Source organism: Lepidochelys kempii, chromosome 3 (assembly GCF_965140265.1).
Source record: "Lepidochelys kempii isolate rLepKem1 chromosome 3, rLepKem1.hap2, whole genome shotgun sequence".
NCBI lineage: Eukaryota > Metazoa > Chordata > Testudines > Cheloniidae > Lepidochelys > Lepidochelys kempii.
This window is the reverse complement of record NC_133258.1, coordinates 163,524,344-163,546,556: the sequence shown is the minus strand read 5'-3', so window position 1 is coordinate 163,546,556 and position 22,213 is coordinate 163,524,344. Positions and strand designations below refer to the sequence as shown.

Sequence of the window (22,213 nt, the reverse complement as noted above, 5' to 3'; positions counted from 1 at the left end):
GTAAGATGATAGGTAGACGTAGATACCTAGATGACAGATAGACGTCAACGGAACTTTTGCTACTGACTTCCCTGAAAGCAAATCCTGGTGTTCCACTCTTAAGATATAAAAGTGCAATTAAACTTGTGTTTATCTAAATAAACTGTAATTTAAGAAATACAAAATGAACATTTGATTTTATTTGAAGAAAAGGGAAAAACTGGTAAGGAAATATAATTCGTCAGACCCTACCTCACACTCTTTGGATTGGCAAACATTAGCATTTGTGAAGAATGATCCATTCCTACAGCTTCATTATGGATAGAATTTCTTTCAACTGTCTGACACTCAATAAAACAATCATTTCTAATTGATTATGGTTAATGATCAGATTAGTTATATTTTAACATCAAACTCCTATCTATAACATAACAAGTATCTGTATAGTACAGACATTATTGGACCATTTACTGCCCATTAACGCCAGGCAAACAAATCCACACTAGAAAAAACCATGCATTGTGTCTGGAATTTGTTAAAGGAAGAGAGCTTTCGAAGAAAAAGAAATACCATTGATTTTTACAGGTGTTTAACAAAGATAAGCTGAAAAAAAGGCTCCTATTTTAAGCTTGGTGATGGCTAAAAATGCATTCAAATATGTTCAAAAGCAATCTGAAGTCTCCAAAAAATGGTTATTTAAACTATTGAATGAAAACAGTGAAAATGTAAATAATATTTGATATATTATTATTATTGTGCGATATGGAACAAAAATGCTCACAAATTCAAAGAAACCTGCTGAGACAAACTGCATTTCATTTAACTATGACATTATTTGGAGATCATTAAAACAGAAAACAATACTGTTTATTAGTTGCATAGTAAAGGTTACTATGAAAAGACAGCAAATTTTGCTCTTAGAGGGATAAGGAATGAGAGGAACTGTGAGAGCAACTCCCCTAATTTTGGTTGTGATGCCTGCATAATGGAGGAAAGGGACAAATGGGTGTTAATGCATCTGAAAATCCACTCATTCAGAAATGTTCCTGTTAAAACAATGAGCAAGCACGAACACTTTTGAGAATTGATAATCCGGTTGAATACTGCAATGGGATTGCGAATGAAATGTGACTTTTTATTAATTTATTTTTAGGGGGAAAACAGATACTGGTGATGACTGATGACAGGCCAGCACAGAAATGGGTTAGATCCTTTCGAAGAATACAGTATATACTGCATTCCAACACTGATAAAAGCATATGAGACCATTGACCTTCCAGCAACTTAGTTTTGAGCTTTTCTGTGGCATTATTTATAAAAGTCCATACTCTCAAAAAAAAAAAGTGTGTGGAAGTTTAAACTCACCTGCCGGCACTCTTAAAAACCAACTGCACTGTTATGGAGGCATGGACTAATCCACTGATTTTAACATAAACAGTCTGAACCTTACAATTTCAAAAATGTCTAAACTTGACAACAAAAATCATTCTAAAAGTCCAAAACAGAAACTCACCACATTTTACAAAACATCCCACAAACACCTGTTTGAGGGATCCTCTTTATTAGCCATAGGCATGGGGAACTTGGACTCAGAATGTTTCATCCAGACCACCACGATATGGCTATAAGAGTACCATATATTTCCAATAATCTTGATTGTAATAATTATCCTTACTGTAACCACAAGTTGATGGGGTAAAAGGTTTATGACAATAGCACTAAGGGCCTGATGCAAAAGCCCATTGACATCATTGGAAAGACTGCTATTGACTTCAATGAGTGTTGGCTCAAACCCTAAAACACAGGGACCCAAATGTTTAAAAACTAGAAGTTGGTTTACACTTGCATTTTGCGTATCTAAGACTGTGATAATCAGCTAATGACAATCGCAAGCGGTTATTTGTATGAGCAAATTAAGATGTTAAGCATGCTAGTGCAGATGCACATATAGGCCCTGAACTTGTATACATTTACTCATGTGCTTAATTCTACTACCATGAGTAGTCTCCAGTTTTTAAAATTATGGTTTATCATGATTTCCTCCATAAAACAGGTTTGACACTGCAAGTAAAACCGATTATATCACTTGGTAGAAGTCTTGTTTTTATTCTCTGGTACAACTTATTCCACTTTACATAAAAAGCTCTGATATTGGTTAAATGAAGCCCCAAAACACCATTATGTCCTGATATAAATCTATTTCAAAACAAGCTACTTGTCAGCTAAGTCTCCCATTGCTTCCTACTGAGTCCTGCTGATTCTACTTGCAGGCACTACAGTACATCTGGGTCTTCTATGAGCATGAATGATTCTACACATCCCAATAAGTCCTTAGAAATTGAGTTGTGATGCTAATGATAAGCCAGAGAAAGATCAGTAAACCCATGTTGTGGTAATACACACTTCCTCAATAGTCCAGTATATAGCACTGCAGAATGTAGTGGAGCCCTCTAAAAGTGCACTTGGACCAAATCCTGCAGTTCTTACTCTATTATTAATCAGGTAAAATTCCCCTTAAAATCAAAGGTTATGTTGCCTAAGTAGAGACTCCTTGATCTAGCCCTCTGTATGCAGCAATACCTAGGTACAATTTTACAGGTGATATCACAATTTTATAGGTGATATGCTAGTTGTTATGCAGACTTTTCAATTCACAGCTCTGTCTTGAGCTCAACGTTAGTATTATTTTAAGTATCAGAGGGGTAACCGTGTTAGTCTGGATCTGTAAAAGCAGCAAAGAGTCCTGTGGCACCTTATAGACTAACAGATGTATTGGAGCATAAGCTTTCATGGGTGAATACCCACTTCGTTGCTATTCACTCACGAAAGCTTATGCTCCAATACGTCTGTTAGTCTATAAGGTGCCACAGGACTCTTTGCCAGTATTATTTTAAACACTCACCAAATTCTTCTTCTTCTTTTTTGGTGGTAGTGTAGTTTGCACTGATGTTTTACCCTTTCTTCTTGACATAATGTATAGCCTTCATTGGAATTATTCTGGACTGAAACTGGAGTAATGTGAGCAGAATTTGGCTCAAGGCCTTCACTGCAGACACAAAATTGTATTGTATCCTATGCTAGTTTGTCATCTAAATAACTTGACATGGTCTACAAGGATCTGTACTCACATTATTTCCTTTGAGTTTGACACTGATCTCCAAAGACTTCCAATTTACATCATTCACCACTATTCATACATCACATAGCACTCTATATACTAAGCCTAGTTCCTCTCAGCCCAGTGAGCACGCAAGTGCATGCTTAACTTTAAGCACAAGTTGCCCTATTAAAGTTCTCTGATGCTACTCATGCTTAAAATTAAGTTCATGCTTATGTGTCTTGCTGAATCAGAACCTGATGCAAAGTTTCAACTGAGTTCAATTTCAATTTAGTTACTCCATATTTACAGTGGTGTATTTGAAAGCAGAATTTGGCTTGTTGTCTCCATAGATCTGTGCTAATAAAGTAGTGTCTCAAGACATCACTTCATATTTATAATAAGGAGGAGATTTAATTTCTGTGGATTTGTGTAAAAAGCAATTTGGAAATGTTGCAATAATGATATTACTTCCCGCAAAGTAAAAGCAGTGAAAATACCATGAGAGGCAGCCATGGCATAGTCTCAGTATCTAATTTTTCTATCATAAATACCTATGTTATTTAAATATGTTATCGTCCTAAGTACTCTAAAGAATTAGTTCATTTTAAGGATTGAGAGTACAATATTATTTCGTTAAAGTAAGCTTTTGCCTTTGCAATCCCCATCTTCCACTGCAGCAATAAAGGCACCTGAACCTGATTTGGAATATATGGCTACATCTCATGGACAGACCAGGAGCACCCAGTGCAAGCTGGGGTGTATGCACATTTCAATTTGAATGACTAAGCCCACCGTTGTACTTCTCTGACCTTGGGTCCCCTGGATGCAAGGCAAGTCCTCAAACACAAAGTATTGAAACTAAAGGGCAGCTACTAATGGCACCAAGGAGACAAAACAACGGCTGAGGATCCACATGACACAATGGTATCTCAGCTCTACTCCCTATGCTGGCAGGAGGAAGAGGGTTTGTGTGGGAAAAGCTCAATTCTCCTTCACTTATTTACTCTAAAATAATTAAATGTCTCAAGCTAACAAAACAACCCTGATCACCTAAACTGACTACTTGAAATGAGAGTAAGGATTGAAGGTTCTGACTGCATTAGATTTTTCTGGGCAATATAGAGTGCAGTTTTAAACATGCCATATTCATGGTGAACATCAGGAATTGTGGTCATTTAACACACCCCATAAATGCAGACCAAATATCAGCTATTGATCTTAGTGTTCCTGAAAGAGTGGCTCAGCAGTGAGCATTTATGTTTCTTCCTGATCATAAGTACAAGCACCGAGCCACTGCTCAGGAAATCTACCTTAATTGCTGAAAACAGACTAAAAGTACAATTTCAGTGGGATATGGTTGAAAATAGTACTAACTCTTCTTCAATTAGTATTTATTTTAAAGAAACAATTATGTAACACTAAATTCATATAATCTCAAATCAAAGTATGTGAAACACAGAATTATCATGGGTGATCGTCAAATATGAACTGAAAATACTCTTATTGTGAAAGGCCAGTTAAACTACACACAAAGTACTATTCTTATTTTATTTATGAACAGGTTTTTCTAAGATTCCCTCTCATCATGGAATCTGAGAGCCTCACAACATTAATGAATTGAGCCTGACAACAATCCTGTCCTGTTATCCCCATTTTAGAGACAGAAAACTAACGCACAGAGACATTAAGAGACTGGCCCAAATCACAGGAGGAAATCTGTGGCAGAGCCAGGATTATGGACCAGATTGACTCAGTACACATCCAAAAGAATTGTTAATAAAGTTTTATATTCAGCACTCTTTACTCAGAGAAATACCTACTGCAACCAATGGGCACAATTATGTCCTTGCAATGGAAATGGCAGATATTTAACAATAAGACTCAATTCCCAAGAAGGGAATATTGTGTTATTGCTTCCCAAATCAGCGTTATAGGAAGAAATAACAAAGTCGACCCAGAACTAGCTATCACATCTTCCTTCTTCTATCTATTAGTATTTCAATTAAAACTTTTTCTGTGCGCAGCTTTTCCTCTAAAACCATTCAATTACCTGGCCAAATCAAAAGCTGATTTCAAATGTGATGCTGTCAGAAGCATCAACATCATCAACATAACTTATGTGATTCAAATAAAGAAAATTAATCCTCCCTCCCCCCCCCCCCCAAAAAAAAAACCACACACACCCCCCACAACAGGAAAGATTCCTGTGTCTTCCTGACCCATAGTTCAGATTAAATCTGGACGTCGCAGAAAAGACCCAGGAAAGAGTCACACATCCCTCCTAGCTCAGATTTAAGGAGAAGCTACAGGAGTAGATGAACTCAATCCTGTGTCTTAAAAATACATTTCAATGGGCTAGCTAATGCATGATATAAGTACCCAAAGATGTAACAGCATTCTGAAAAATGAATTAAGGACACACTGCCATCAACTCCAGCAAAATAATAAAAATAGAGAGATTAAGAGGCAAGCATATCTTTCTGAATTGTAAAATAGGTTTATAGGTCTTCTAATAACAACTTTTACTCAAACCTTACATAAATAGGCTTATATGATACAAATATTATGTGGGCTATGTGGAAAGTACAAGGTCCCTAATCATGTTTAGGGATTACTTGACAGAACAGAGACATTTCATTCCTATTGGACCTAGGGATTACAGGAAAGAAACATCTAATATTCCATTTTTTAATTTCATGCATTTTTTATTTACCTTTAATGATGCTGTATATATTCATCATCCTGAAATATTAAAACAGTATGAAAAAAGTAATAAATTGGTGGAAAATTTAGGGAATGGGAATGCAACAGCACGCAAATCATACACTATCAAGTGCTTGATACACATTTAAAATTACTGCCTAGTACGGCAAAGCCAAATTCCTGGCAGATTTCTGAAGCGCAAAGTCACAATAAGAAGATCAGCAGAACAGACTGAAATAATAGAATATTCATCCCCCTAATCCATATGCAATTCTTTAGGGCTTTTTTTTAACAATGCATATGAGGTCTGACTGTATTCAGGATTTAAATAAGTTGTCTCTCTCTCTCTGTGTCTCTCAGTCAGTCACACACACACACACACACACACACAGTAATTTTGTGTAAAAAAAAAAGTATATACAGTTATCATTTCTGCTCTGCTGCATCCACGTTGACAAGGTTAGCACATCTCCTCACACCTCAAATGAAACAATAGCATTTTTACACCATAAAAGTGTTAAAAAGAAATATATTTATTCATACCACAGAAACCTCCTGCAACAGTTTTGTTGGAGTGGGGATAAAAAGTCTGGTTTGGACAGAGAGAGGATTTTTTTTTTAACTCTTTCTAGTTTCATGACAAATAATTAGTGGTTAATTTAATGTAACTTCACATTTGATTTCATGTTGGCAATAAAAATCTGAAAGCCAGTATTCTTTGAAATTATGCATTTTCCTCTCCACATACATGATTTTTGATCTCGTATTGTATAAAAGGGCAGACGCCTAGAAAGGAATAAATCAACAGTGGAAAGACAGATGCTGATGAAAATAAATGATACATATGTAAAATGTCTGAGAGGATGAGTGACAGTGTGTGGTGGAATAAAACTTCTGTTGCCATGGGTTTGAGATGACTGCATTTCCTGCAAGTAGCAAAGGCATAAATGAGTTATGGTCTTCCTAAACAAGTGACAAGACAAACTTCATACCACACCAAACTGACATATCAGGCCTGATTTTGAGATCACACTGCTTTTACACAAGAGGAGGTACCTTTGATTTTCATCCGTGTGATTGACAGCAGAATCAAGCCCATATTGTTATGTCACATGTTGGTCTTTGTTAGTTTTATTGGGGAAGACATAAAATTTCTCTCTCTATCTCATGGCTTTAATCCATTTGACGTACATATGCTGCTAGACAAACAATGGACCACTCACATTGACTTCAACAGGTGTTGAGGGTGCTCAGCATCTTGCAAGAAGCACTGGCCTTGCAAGACTGGCCCCAAAATCATCACTACTGTGAATGGAGCCTAGATACACAAGTGAATATATGTAATCTTTTGCAGTTTATACCATGGATCATGAAATGCACACCTTGGATTGTAAAATAAAAGGAGTCTAGGTGACATTTATCATGGCCACATACAGAATAGATGTGATTGGCTGTATGGGTCCATCAGAACCCCAGAAGGGGATCCTCCAGGATCATGACATTCCTTGCCACAATGTAATTAATAAAGGGAAGCAGATGGGGCATAAGAGGCACTCTGCTGCCTACCTGACTCCCTTCCTCAGCTCAGGAAAGTTGGGAGAGGCCCGTGGGGTCCTGCAGAAGCCTGAGTCACTAAAGATTACTGCACCTGATTGTACCAGTCTTGTAAAGAAAGGGGGGAGAGGACAGGAGAGACAAGAAAGCCCATTGGGAAGGACCACTACCAAGGGAACTGCTTGTATGTTCACTGGAACTTGGGGTGTGTGCCTGGGTGAGGCACCTGGAAAGTCAAGCCTCTACAAACTATGTTCATGGAGTTGTTTAGCCAATCCACAAGCTCAAAGTGGCATCAGGGTTCAGAACAACTTGGCCCTTTTATATATTTTAAATGATAAACTCTAGACAACAAATGTGAAAGCGTCTCAAAGGAGGAGTGATTTTTATATGGGCAGGGAGGAACTGGTGCCTGGCTATAAGGGAGTATCTACACACACTATGCATCTGTATGTGAACATTACACACACAGCCATATATCAATGATACAATTTGAATGAAGCCTGGCCCTACTGGAATCAATGGGAACACTCCCATTTACTTCAATAGGGCCAAAATTTCACTTCATGACTTCATATACTGTATTTGAAGCGTATATAAAAAGAATAGGTGAGAATTCTAAGGAAGAAATGCAACTATGCATAGATTCCAAGGCCAGAATGGACCATTGTGATCATCTAGTCTGACCTCCTCTATAACATAGACCATAGAACTCCCCAAAATAATTCCTAGAGCATATCCTTTAGAAAAACATCCACTCTTGATTTAAAAGTTGTCAGTGATGGAGAATCCACCACAACACTTAGTAAATTGTTCCAATGGTAATTACTCTCACCATTAAAAATGTATGGCTTATTTCCCATCTGAATTTGTCTAGCTTTAATTCCCAGCCTTAGAACTGTGTTATATCTTCCTTTGATACACTGAAGAGCCCATTATTAAATATTTGTACCCCATGTAAAAAGGTATAGACTATAATCAAGTCACCCCTTAACCTTCTCTTTGTTCAGTTAAATAGATTGAGCTCATTGAGTCTATCACTATAAGGCATGTTTCCTAATCCTTTAATCATTCTCATGGCTCTTCTCGGAACCCTCTCCAGTTTATCAACAATAACAAAGGTATAGTGAATTGTCTACGGAAATAAATGGCAAAGGGGCATCAGACTTTAGCTAGAACATAAGATGGACAAATACAATCTATTAAAGGGAACTAAACCTTGGAAAGGACTGATAGATATGCTTCAAACTTTATGGGCAGCCTAGAAGTTGGATTCTGGAGCAAATCCGAGCTCCAAACCTACTACATCTTAAATACTTGGCAAACGGTGAAATATGTTCTTGGAAATGGCTGAAATATTTTCGCTGAATTAAAAAAAAAAATCAACCTGAGCTGCTAGGCACCTGGCATGGGAAATTTTAATCGGTTAAAGTTTGGCAAAGTTATAAGCAGCTGAACACACGGTCTTATAATGGAAAGCTTTGAGCAACTTAGCTATAGGTAGCACTATAAGCACTACAATACAGTAAACTTAAGAAAGGGACTCTGACTCTGTTTCAATGCCAGTTTCTTTTGTTCTGACCCTTAAAAACAAATAAATCCTGAAAAAATATATTTTCCTTACGACTGAAACAAAGAGATAACACACTGTGTTTGCCTGTGATGAGGAATGACTTGAGTTCTTACCTCCCCTGATTCATCTCACAACTAATATTTTGAAACGATTTCCTTTGGAGTTGATCAAACTTGAGCAAAAAAAAAAAAAAATCTTCAAACTACGCCATGGTTCACTATTTGTAAGATTAATCAAACTTCTGTTTTTTAAAATGAACTTTAAATTACCAGTAGCACTGCCCCTGAGGCTCACAGACACCACCTGGATCACACAGAAGAAAAAACGTGCAAATCAAGATTACTATAACATACTGATTTCATCCAGGTTGCCAAATCAGCTCATTTCAGCCTAATGGTGTGGTTCAGGTAATTTCCTCTGTTCACAGTACTTTGCATTCTGGAGGGCGGTTGGTAGAGGTTTGGTGTTGTTTAAGGCAGCTCTCTGGTTTGCATTTCAGTCCACATCTAACAAATACGCCCTGCACAGTTTGGTCAGAAGAGCTGGACTCTGATGAACAGTTCATGGAGCTCTTCACTAATATCCTGCATGGGAAAAATAAGTCCCAATTGGGACATCTTTGATTTTGCAAGCTGCTCTGTCTCTCTAAAGGACAACAGCAAAAAACAAAGAGTCCATGTACTGCTGTTCATCAGAGACTCCAGTTCTGCCAACAAAACCTTGCACAGAGTTCAACTCACCTTCACTTCAGGGTTTAACTGCCTTGACTTTAATAGGTAACTACTTATAATTTGTATCCACCTATTTGTATGCATGAGCCTGTGCAAACGAGAGAGTTACTTAATAAACTTCCCTACCCTTCAATAAATAACTTAATGAAGTGTCTGGGCTTCAAGGCCTTGAATGAAAAATGGTACTGTGGGGTTAAGGGGTTTGTAATGTACAGTAGCAATGGTGGGGTAGCTTAGTTGTCATCATGAAGACAGGTGGTAGGCATTGTGGAAAGCATGTAAATAGCTTAAAAGCCTCTAAGTATCAGCAAGTTTCTTTCCTTCTCCCTTTCTCTATTAATGGACATGAAAAATTCCCACTGAAATGGGAGTATTAGGTTTGAAAAATATGTCTGAGCAATGGGTACATGACCTCTTAGAACTGAGTCCATGTAACAGGAAACAAAATACCACTACCTTCAATGGTTTCTGAAGTCCTGCTTCCTAGACCCACCCCACCCTTATTTTCCTTTGATTTTCTGAGGCAAGAAAGGATACTAAAAATTAAACATGTTACTGAATTAGCACATTCCAGCAAAAAAAGAAAAATATTGAGGCACAAATAAATACTAAGTCTAGCAATAATCTGAACAAAAACCAGTCTTCCACGGTACTCTTGATAACTAGTCACTTTTGTCCCCTGGATAAATAAGCACCTGGGCTACTAACCTGACTCCCTCTCTTCATGTTATTTGCAACATGAAAATTGTGTTTGAATGTAAGCAATGACAAGAAAGTCCTGACCAAAGAATATAAAATGAAGGCTCAAGTATGTTGGAGGCTGCTAGGATAGATTCTTTTCAGACACCAGTAAGGGATTTCTTAGTGTAGGGTAAGACACTCTGTCTGGGTAGAGTAGACTATCAGTGAGTTTCTCTATTTGTTTATATAAATGGGCCAATGCCTTTTGAAGCACTTCAGAGCACTTAACTAAAGCAAACAAGCACTTGAACTTTAAATATCTAACAAGAGGAGCTATTGACAAGTATAACTTTACTTAGTTAATCTTAATATCATTGGGAACTTTAATTCATACAGTTTTACAGTGCTACACGAAGGGACATACCAGACTCTTATCTCAGCTTAGGCTCCACATACAAGACTCACAATCGATGAAAACAGAACTGCAGCTGCTTGTGCCCTTTTAATTTCTTCTTTTTTTTTTTTTAAGCACAACCCCCATCACTTTTTCATGCATGACATCCCTGAACCCACAATAATGTGAACAGAGCTACTCCTTGTTTTGAAATCGGATTCTTTGGCTGTAAAATTGCTTTTTCCCTTTTCCTCTAAATCAGGGGTGGCCAACCTGTGGCTCCGTAGCCACATGTGGGTCTCCAGAAGTTAATATGCGGCTCCTTGTATAGGCACCAACGCCAGGGCTGGAGCTACAAGCTCACACTTTCCAATGTGCCAGGGGATGCTCACTGCTCAAGCCCTGGCTCTGCCACAGGCCCTGCCCCCACTACACCCCTTCGTGCCCTCTCCCCTGAGCCTGCCATGCCCTCGCTCCTCCCCCCCCCCCAGAGCCTCCTGCACGCCACAAACAGCTGATTGGGAGGTGCGGGGAGAGAGGGGGAGGTGCTGATCGGCAGGGCTGCTGGTCGGTGGGATCTAATGAGGGCTGCTGACATATTACTGTGGCTCTTTGGCAATGTACATTGGTAAATTCTGGCTCCTTCTCAGGCTCAGGTTGGCCACCACTGCTCTAAACGATACAGAATGTGTATGTTCCTAGATGGCAATCCTAGATACAACTGAACAGATTTTTGGTAAGTGCAAGCATCTCTAAAATGAATTTTGAAGGCATTATGCTATTGTAAGTCAGTACTTTTATTTCTGGAAATATTACAGTGTAATTTGTTTTTGGCCCAAGTTATGCTGTTCATATCTAATGTTAAAATTTGGCCCAAGGTTTCTCTTCTCTCTTATCCCAGAGTAGCTCAGAGGTAACTCAGTCGAGTTATCCCTGAACTATACAGCCATAAATGAAAAGAGAACTTGGCCCTATAGGTGAAATTTTTCAATTGTTGAATTCCTGGTTACCTGTGGATTTTTAACCATGATCTAGATAGGAAAAAGTTTGGTAAAAATTATGCTATCAATTCCCAATGGGAGGATAAGGCTGTGAGAGTGAGCTACATTACAAAAATATATGGTCAATGTTAAACAAATAGATAGTCACGTTTCTAAGGCTGCACTTGAGAGTGTTTTATTAGTTTCTAAGTGCCTCCCTTTGGGCTTACAAACACATAAGAAACTCCCAAGTTATTGCCTTATCTACAATTACAATGATCACCTTCCTGCCCCAGACTAATACAATCTGAGACACATATACATTTCTGCTGAGAAATCAGCCTCCCAATGGATAATCCGAAAGATTATTCTATTGTCTTGGACAATATTTTCAAAAAATTGCACATACTCCAAATAGGTCATATATCATGCATCCTCTCAGCTGGACACCGTCAAATCAGGTTTACTATCACAAAGGATTGTATTAAAGAATGAAACACTAGGGATTTCTGCATTTTGTGGCATGGCCATTGTTCATTTTTAGCCATAGAATACTGCCATGACAGACCACGTCAATGCAAGTAGGTGACAGCCAAAACCTGGTGCGTGAGACACATCTTTCAGTTCCAAAACAAGTATACCTCATTCCTCATAATCCTGCAAATCCCTTCTCAAATTGTGGATAAGGCTGTGGGAGTGGGAAATTTCCTTCTGGCTTTGTTCTTTCATGTGCAGTGTTCATAAAATACTTAAAGCAACCCAAACGAAGCAGCCTTTGCTTGTCTCTAAATATTGCCGTTTCAAAGGAAGCTGGTAAATTATTATTCAGCTACATTTTGGAGTTCATTTAGGTGCACTGAAATTTCATAGTGGTAGTCTGAGTGATAGGGCTGTCATTAATGTATATTTATTTGGTTCTTCAGACTTCAATTAGTTGAGTGCTTACAAAATAGTAGACAAACAGGAGTAGTTCATTATGGTATTCATGCCCCTCATGAGCCAAATGCTTCTGCCATCTGAAATGAAGAAGACATGGATGTCTGGAATAGAGATGGATCCAAACCATGAAGTCTGGATATAAATCACAACTTTCCAGAGTTCAAGGGTTTTCAGATCTGACCATATACATCTTAAAAGAAGAGAAGGGGTAGGAGGGTCAGGAAAGAGGAAGGGTTAGCTGCAAAGAGTTTGGATCTAGTATTCTGGTACTGGCCTATCTCTAACCTGAGGTAAAAGCACAACTGGAGAATATAAGCTTCAGTGTTCAGCCTACAAAAACCTTATGTTCTTTTTTAAAGCCAAGGACATGTTGATCCAAGAGTAGAATTTCAACCTTTGAACAGACAAAATATGGCTTTTCTGTTAGATAAATAATTTTTTTTAGTATTTTAGGGCAACACCTGATATCTGCTCAAGCATCTTGCTAGTACTGTTAAAAAAATATGCATTTGAGAGTGTGAACTATGAGTGATAAAATATAGGTCTAGGCACAATTGCTGAAGAAAATAGCTTTTGAAATTCTCTGATACTCTAAGTTATAATTGGGTTTTAATGCATAAAACGGCTGAGTAATTTAAATGTTTGGAAAAGAAAACAGTCCTTCCCAGAGTTTATGAAGTGGTAAGCCTATTTCTTATAACGATTAACTGTGAATCATCATTCCAAACATGAGCATCTACTAACATATGCTCCATACAACTGATGCTGTACAGTGACAGTTTTACCAAATTAACATGTAAGGGCCCAATTCTGATCTAAATTTGTTTTTTTACACTGGTGCAACGCCACTGATTTTTGTGGAATTACTCACAACTCACACTGGTAAATAGCAAATGATATCAGAACTAGGCCCTTGTTCCCGTCAGCCCTTAATGCATCTGGGGAATGAAAATAGAAATGTATATATAGATGGAGTGAGCAAGTATATATCACAACATTCCCACTGGAGATTGAAAGCAAAAAGAAAATTGATAGTATCAGAAAAATAATATAATAGTCATTAATAAAAATGTTGTAAGTAGCAAATACATATTAAAAGGAGAGTGAGATGAAGTAGGTACATGACATAAAGTGTGCCTTTGGGTAATAGTAACATCCCAAATGACACAGAATTCTAAAGCACACATATAACATGAGGGTAACAAAAGATACTATAATAGACTTTAGAATACACTTCAAGCAAGCAACAAAATCCAATTATTTGGAAAGCTCTCCAAGATCCTGTGACTTTGCGTGCACTTACGGAAAGAGAATTGAGAAATTAAAAAGGAGAAGAAAAGTTCAGAATAGATGGGTTGAGAGAGAAAAAGAAGGGCAAAGATAAAGAGAGAGTGGGACAAAAAAAAAAAGAGGTCTTAATTTGTATGTATTTATACTGCAGCCATCAACCAAGTATTGGAGCACCTTACAAAATTGCAAAGATGCACATGCAGTTTTAACATCCTGCATTTCTGGGTCTCTCCTTCTTTTAAAAAAAATAAATGGCAATTTTTGTTTTTTAAACTTTAAATGGCTTATTATTTATGATTGTATTCATTATTGTGAGAGGTTAAGAGATGAGACTTGCATTTTATGGGGAAGATGTTTGAGATCTGAGGAAGGGAATTCCACAAACATGGGTCAGCGTCTGAAAAATCTCTATCTCCCGCACTAATGTGTCTCAGCTTTGTAGGCAACAGTCCCATTGTGCCTGCAAACAGACCTATTGTGGTATATGATGGTCACAGAGAGGAAGAGATAGTAAACCGGCACCCATGGATTCCCGGGTTAAAAGACTAGGATCAGAACCTTCTCTTCTATCCAGTATTCAATGACAAACTGACAGAGAAGCTAAGAAAAAAAAGATTTCATAAATCATGACAAGGGCCCCAAAATTTATGTTTACACAGCACCTTGCTATCATAGGTCCCAATCTTGCGACTGGAGTTACACAGATAGACACCCCTCACTGATGCCCACCCAGGACCCCAATTAACAGTTCTATGCAACTGCAGGGGTCAGCTCATGCAGAGCAGCTTCCAAAACAGGGATCACAGCCAACTTAATTCACAGCCTCTTGTTAGGTTCTTCCCTGCTACATAATCTCCTTCAGTGCAGGTATATACCCTCTTCAGACATTCTTAAGCATGTGAATTAAGTCCACATGAGCAAGAAAATATAGTTTAGTAGGATGGAAACTCTCTCCTTAGCTTATGTTGGTATGGAAGGTAACCTCTGAATAGGAGGTGGTCTTATGTGATATGTGATGGACTTTACAAGTGGGATAAACACAGAATTTCAGCTGTGCTCTGAATTTCTCTATATTTGTGGGTTTAAAATCAGACACTAAGCATTAGCTTAATGCAGGCTGGATAGTTCAAGGTTTTTCCCCACCATTTGTTTGTTTGAGAATTAATAAAAACAGATCACCAAAAGTACTGCAGAAATGGAGGCCAATTTACCTGATTCTTTGTAGAGTAGCTAAAGGACATAAAATTATTGGTTTTTTTTACTGCCAGCTCTGTTCTAAACATTATGTTGTCAGAACTGTCTTCATTCCCATAAAACCCTACATGTGAACATCCCTATTGTAGCATTTTCGTATTCTAACTACTTGTCTAAGCACAATTACTTATCCAGTTAAAAAGAACCTCAATGTTCTTCAAAGTGACATTAAAGTATGAGATCTTTTTTTGTTTTGAAGACATTTCCTTTTACAAAAGCCAACTTATTGGGCAACCAAATATTTTAGCTTTTAGGGCCTGATCCAAAACACATCAACTCTAATGAATCAGGACCATAACAGATAACTCCCCTTACAATGCATTGTGATACCTCCTTGGTAACTTCTAGGACTTCAGTCAATAACCGCGGTTGGTAGGCTCAGGGTTTACAACAGTAATTTCAGGTCTTAATGTTTCTTCTATATAACTTACTGCAAGATTAAAACATCTACAAATGTGTGATTAGTGACTACATTTTTTTGACCAGAGCTGATAACCAAAACACATGATCTGAACACCCCAAACTCTTAGGAAGTTCATGATCTGAATCCAGATGTAAACACATTAATATTTGTATGTTTCTATGAAGCAATATATTTGAGAGAAGGAGGCAAAGTAAATGTTCCTGGTTCTAATCATCGCACCCCCACCACCCCCCAGTTGCTCATTTGTGCATGTTTCACCAGACACTTGCAGGCCAGAGGGAAATGACTCCCCTTCATGAACTCACCATCCTTTTCTAGTCACATTCACTATGCATTGCATTAGAAAAGATCGGAACGGTGTTTAAATATTTTGGCGGGTTTTGTTATGGCCAGATCGCTCACTTCCTCTGGGACACACAAAGCCTCCTCTGGCAATGAAACAGCCAAAATGTCAGCAAATCCTATAGAACAGAAAACGGTCTGTCAATGTAAGGCCTACATGAATCTCCATTAAAAAAAAAAAAAGCAACATCCACTTTTTATTAACATTTTTTTCACTCTCTAGAAACTTTTTAACAGCATTACAATGTATTCATCACAAGGTGCTATTAGAGCTCAGCTCACTTAAAGTGTTACCAATTCATGGACAGATTAGAGGGCACATTAATAACATAGTTAATATGAAGTGTTTAGAGCCTTTACATCGGTGACAAATACGACTCAACCAAATTTCCTGACCATTGAGGCCACGAAGGAACAATTTGGTAGATTTCATCAACAGTTCTAATTATGTTCCTGTCAAGTCGAGAACAAAGTAATCCATAACTGGGGGGCTGCTCAGAGACAGTGGCACACAAGAGTAATTTATGCCCAAGACACAGGGCCCTTTCTGTAGTTAGTGTGCACAACGCTTGACTAGCAAGTGGGTTCAAAAAGGAATTTATTAGGGAAAACACAACCCTCTAGCTCTGAGTGGCTTGTCAGGTGTAAGCTTATGAGGAGTTATGAGGTAAAGACTTCTAGTAAGTCTTGTTTATACAAGCATCTGGAGTTCATGCTCTCCACAGCCTCTGTAACTGCATGTTGTAAGTTGTAGGATTTCAGCCCCAGACTTTTCCTTGACTGCTCATATAGTTAAAGCCACCTCTCTGTAGAGGGATTGTGAGAGAGTTTAAATATGACAAAAGAATCGATAAATATGATGGTGAAGTGAAGATTCCACCTACATGTTATTTTCCTTTAAAAGAACATTTCAATCTTCAGGATGTCGTCAACAACATCACAGAGGCTAAATATTGTAGAGACCCTTTTATGATTCTGTAATTAATAGACTAATGAAACATGCAAAGGAATTATTAGTAACAGTAAACTAAAATGTCACAATACACTGTGCATGTTTCATGCTGCTGAACTAGAGACAGACTGAGGAAAAGAAGGAGGAGAAGCTGTCATGAAATTTTGAGTCATTTTCCACTGTGATCTATATTGGGATGCAGCTTCCATTCTTTCAAACAGGGTAATTTTGACATTCTTGTTACTTTCAGCAAAAAGGCAAAAATGCCTCCCTAGCGCTAGAAAACGGATTAAGGCTAGAAACACACAATCAGAGTTGGCGATCTTTATTTTTACTAACAACTTATTGCTAACAAAGCAATATTTTTTAAAATTAAAATTAAGAGCAATACTTGAAAGTTTGGGGAAAACCAAAACTAAGAGCATTTGCAAAAAAAACACATTAAAAAAAATCCTTGCATAACTATCTAATTCACAATGATTTCTGCTTAGTGAATCTTAAAACAGAGCTCTCTATAGGCCGCTATGAGTGTGCTTTGTGGCCACCAGTTTTATGTCTTTATTTAAAAAGAGAGGAAAACATTCAAAGCTTCAAAAACTTTGACATATTATAGCCTCCTCTTTGACAGTGGAATAAATAGACAGCTGCCAATCTGATCAGAGAAACAATGCCGTTTAATGGCCTGAACACAGGCCTAGGAACTGCACAGTTCTAATCCTACTCCAGACACTGACTCAGTATGTGGCCTTGGGAAAGTCACTTGCTGTCTCAATTTCTCCATCTGTAAAATGGGGATAACAATACTTTCCCTGCCTGCCAGGGGTGCTGCAAATATTCAAGCTTTGGTCCAATTGTGTTAATATGCAGAAATGTGAATTGATACAAGGTCTTTGGCTTGGCAGACATGTTGTCCACCCTGTCTACTGAATTTTCTGTGCTACTTCAATACTATCTCCTCAATACTAGTAAAATTTTGGCACAAGATAAGAACAGTGATATCTGTGAAACATTAAAAAGAAAAAAAAAGCACTCTATTATCTAGTCTCGACCCATACTTTCTTCCACTGTTAGTTTTGGGCAATTTCCCAGCAGCTGCTAAATATAACACTACTGGTCTCTTAAACCAGAAAAGGGGGTTGAATTATTATTTTCACTTATTCAGCACTTTCCATTAGAGAATGGAAAAGTGCTTTACAAACATTAGGGCCTTAAGCCTCACAATAAAAACTCATGAGGCGGGGAGAAGTTTAACTACATTGGACTGAAGGATGACCACTCTGTTCCACAGGAACATTTGAGGTTCTGGGATTTGTTTTCGCTCCACATGGAAACAAAAATGAAGCCTTTCAAATGTTTTCATGAAAAAAAGATGAGTGTCAAAATGCCCGCTTTCAAACTGAAAAGCTAATGTTTTCTATTTGGGAAGATGCATCCAAATGTCCCAGTGTGAGACAGAGGATGTGGGAAGTCTGGTGTTAGGGCATTGGTCTCTGTTGTGGGAGGACCCAAATTCAAGGTCCTGCTGTAACACAGAGATTTTAATCCCAGCTCACTCTGATTCAGGCAGAGCAGGAATATGAACCTCTCTCGCCCTAACCACCAGGCTATAGAGTGTGAATGTTAGGGCTTGTCTACATTCCCCGCTGGATCGACAGGCAGCGATCAATCCAGTGGGGGTAGATTTAACGTGTCTAGTCTAGACATGATAAATTGACCGCCGAGCGCTCTCCCGTTGACCCCAGAACTCCACCAGACCGAGAGGCGCAGGCGGAGTCAACGGAAGAGCCTCAGCTCCCTAGTGTAGACCAGGCCTGAGTCACTTGGTCTCACATCCCACTCTCTCATCTCCCCCTGACCCCTCAACACACACAAACACACACACTCTCTCTCTCTCCCCCCCCCCTCCAGCCCCGTTTCGAAAATGTCTTAGTTGAAACTGAAACATCTCAGCTAAACATTTTGCCTTTGTTAAAATTTCATTTCAACTGAAAATGTTCCAACGGGCTCCAACTTTAACCAGATCGGGAAACAGAGGAAAAGTGATGTTAAATCACACAGGATTCTGAAGCACAGCCATGAGCCACACTCAGATTTTAGAGGTCCCCAGCCTTGTGCTTTAGTGACAAGACCTCCCCCCCCCTCCACCTTCCTCTCCCAGGGAACTTTCATGCTGCCTCGTGCTTACATTATAAAACACATTTTAACGAATGTGTGGCAGAAGCATGATGATCCCATGAAGTTTCAAACATCTAATACCTTGTGAATGAGAGCCAGAAAACTCATTTAGTGCTTTATCAAATCTCTAGTTCGTACATAGAGCATAAACTGGCTACATTTGCTAATAGGGCAGACTGAGCCATCCCATATATTATGAAAACTCATCAAAGTCTGCTGGAGGACATAGCTACAGCCTCTCATTATCCTTTTCATTAGCTCCCTCACTAGTACCTCTCCCGATATATTTTCCTGTAATACAACTGTCTTGATTTAGCAGAGAAATCAGCAATTTGGAACATTACAGCAGTTAGAGAGAGATAACAGGACTAGACCCATAATGGTATCCTGCCTCCCCATTCAATCTACTGTTATTGGGTGCAAACTGAAGCCTGCAGTGATCCATTGCTGGGCCTCAGAGATTCATACCATTAATTAGATCCATATTTTTGGAGCTTTATTCATTCATATTATTTCCCCAAAATGTATTAAATACATGATGGGGGCAAGGAGAAAACAAAGACTTATAGGAACTCCTTCAAATTTACACCATGGTGTGTTTTTCAGACAAATGATAGCTTATAAAATGACAACATATAATTTAGTAACCAGAAAAACTGGATGATGGAATTAGCTTAGTTGTAACAATACAAGTGCAAACATCATTATAAGTTTAGATGCTGTACAGTCCTATTACTGAATATGTGGTATTTATTGTCCTATCTGGGACACTGTACAATTTTTGGTTATAATCTTGAGGAATAGTGTTCTGTGTGTCTGGAATCACACATCCTATATGCCTGGCTCCTCCATAGGTGCTGACTCCGTGGGTGCTCTGGGGCTGCAGCACCCACGGAAAAAAAACAGCGGGTGCTCAGCACCCACCAGCAGCCCCAAGGATCAGTGCCTCCCCCCAGAGCCTCCTGCCCGCTGGCAGCCATGCTGATCAGCTCCTCCCCATTCATCTCCTTGCCTCCTGCCTGCCATGGATCAGCTGTTCGGCGGCGTGTGGGAGGCACCAGGGGGAAGGAGCCAGGGCAGGAAGAGGTGGGGAGTGGTCAGGAAGAGGCAGGGTGGGGGTGGGGCTGGGGCGGAACAGGGATGGGAAGAGGCAGGGCGTGGGTGGGGGTTGGAAGAAGTGATGGAGTGGGGGCAGGGCCTGGGGTGGAGCGGGGGTCAAGCACCCCCCGGGATCTGAGTAAATCAGTGCCTATGTGTGTGTCTGATATCACATGACATAATTCTGTCACATTTTTACTATTCTTTGCACTTTTCCCTGCCCCCCACAGTTCCACGTACAATATTCCTTGTGGAATCCACTGCATAACTGGCTAGGGACGTGACCAGGTTTATTCATCTTCCTCCAAAGCACCAGGTACTAGCCATTACCAAAATGGAGGATGCCAGAACTGATCCACTGCAGCAAATCCTATGTTCCTATTACCAAATTTCCCTCAGTAAGGTTTGATACAGACATGGGTCACATAACAGAGCCTCCTATGCCTCATACAGATTTGTATACCATGAAGAGATATTGTACACAGGACACTTGCTGATCTATTATCCTCATTTTGTGACCTGTAGTACCAGTTACCAATAGGGGCAATTCCAGGTCCAGATAGATAGGGCTATAAAACTCCAAAATAATGCCAAGATGTATCATCTTTCAAAGAAGATGTACATCAAACCACAGCCATTCAATGGACTTGTGCAGGGGGAGGCTTATCTACCTTTGTAGATGTAAATGTACTAGATTATATAATACAATTGCATCACTAGTGATATTCCAGGCACTTCTCATTTAATGCTGTGGCCTCACTGATTATAGTATAATCTGTTTTTTAGCACTATCTGTCAAAATTTTTCTGATTACTTTGAAGTTATGCATGAGACAGCCATACCTACTTTCTCAGGTAGGATGGTCACCTGTTAATTCTGATCACAAATCTCTTTCAATACCGACACCAATAATAATAAACGTTGGGGATCACTGGTAGGTTTTGCATGGGGATTCCAGAGCTCACTAAATCACATTAATGACCAATTCCTTTTGATTGGAAAAATATTCAAAAAACTGCTCAATTCCCATTTGGTGGTTTAGCACCACAAATTCCAGCAGCCAAGGAAGGTAGCTTTCTGTTGGTTAAAACTTCCGACAAGTAAAATTCAATATGGAGGGAATAAAATAATAAAGAAATTAAAGTGTTTTCTCACCAGTGAGTTAATATCCAGCAGCTGTAAGTCATTGAATTTAACTACACATCTTTTGAGGGGGGGTTTCTGTTTTTATTTCTGAAATCACAGGAACTACCTAGCCTAGCAAGACTGTAATCACTCAGCAGGAACCTGGCACAAGCACAATACAACCACCAGCCAGGTGGCAGGAAAATGAAGGAAATCTCTCTCTCCCTCCCTCTATGTTGTTTAAAAGGGGCTCGGCGTGAATGAATCTTCCCGGTAGTCACCAACAATTTCTTATTCTTTCCGAGCAACCATCAATTTCAGCATCAAGTGGTTCAGTAGATCTACAACTGGTAGTGGCAGCAGAGTAAGCCCAGCATGCAAACATTTTGGCTAATTTAAAACCCTTGTGCTGCCGAATCAAACATGACAAGACAACAGTAAAAAGAGAGGCTATTATCCCAAATGAAAGCTGGCGGATAGCTGAAATTGGTTTGAGTGGCAGAGACAAAAGATGCGGAAGGAGCAGGGACAACCGAGAATGATAATCCCAGATAACACACACACACACACACGCACGAATCATCACAAGGAGGGAAAAGGTAACATTTCCAAGTTCTACAGCCAGGCAGACAAAATGCACTTAAAAGGGATACAAAATAAATTGATACATGATAAAACATTTGCCCCATGGGTAAAGAGATACTTAACTTACAAGAGATGTAACCCTTTCGATAGAAAACCGAACACTCAGAATACTAAAGCTGTCATTTCCTACCTGAATTAATGTCCTGCTGCCCAACGTTCATTACCATAAGGTGAGGAGTCAGAAGCACTGATTTAGGATACAGTAGCCTTAAATTGAAAATAAGATGTTGTGGGCTATTTTTGAATGCCCACTAAATCCACATAGCTCACCAAG

The 22,213-nt window shown here is 38.9% G+C and overlaps 1 protein-coding gene across 11 annotated transcripts in view; it reads right to left on the bottom strand.

Annotated features, from left to right (window-relative positions):
* ESRRG (estrogen related receptor gamma) overlaps window positions 1-22,213 on the bottom strand; it is a 486,133-nt gene that overhangs the window by 272,165 nt on the left and 191,755 nt on the right. Inside the window, exon 1 of one of the 11 annotated variants that reach the window (XM_073338896.1) lies at window positions 15,908-15,929. The exons of the other annotated variants lie outside the window; for them this stretch is intronic. The gene's annotated coding sequence lies outside the window, so the exon portion shown is untranslated. Of the gene's footprint in view, window positions 1-15,907; window positions 15,930-22,213 lie in introns of those variants that run through there. 11 annotated transcript variants of the gene reach the window in all.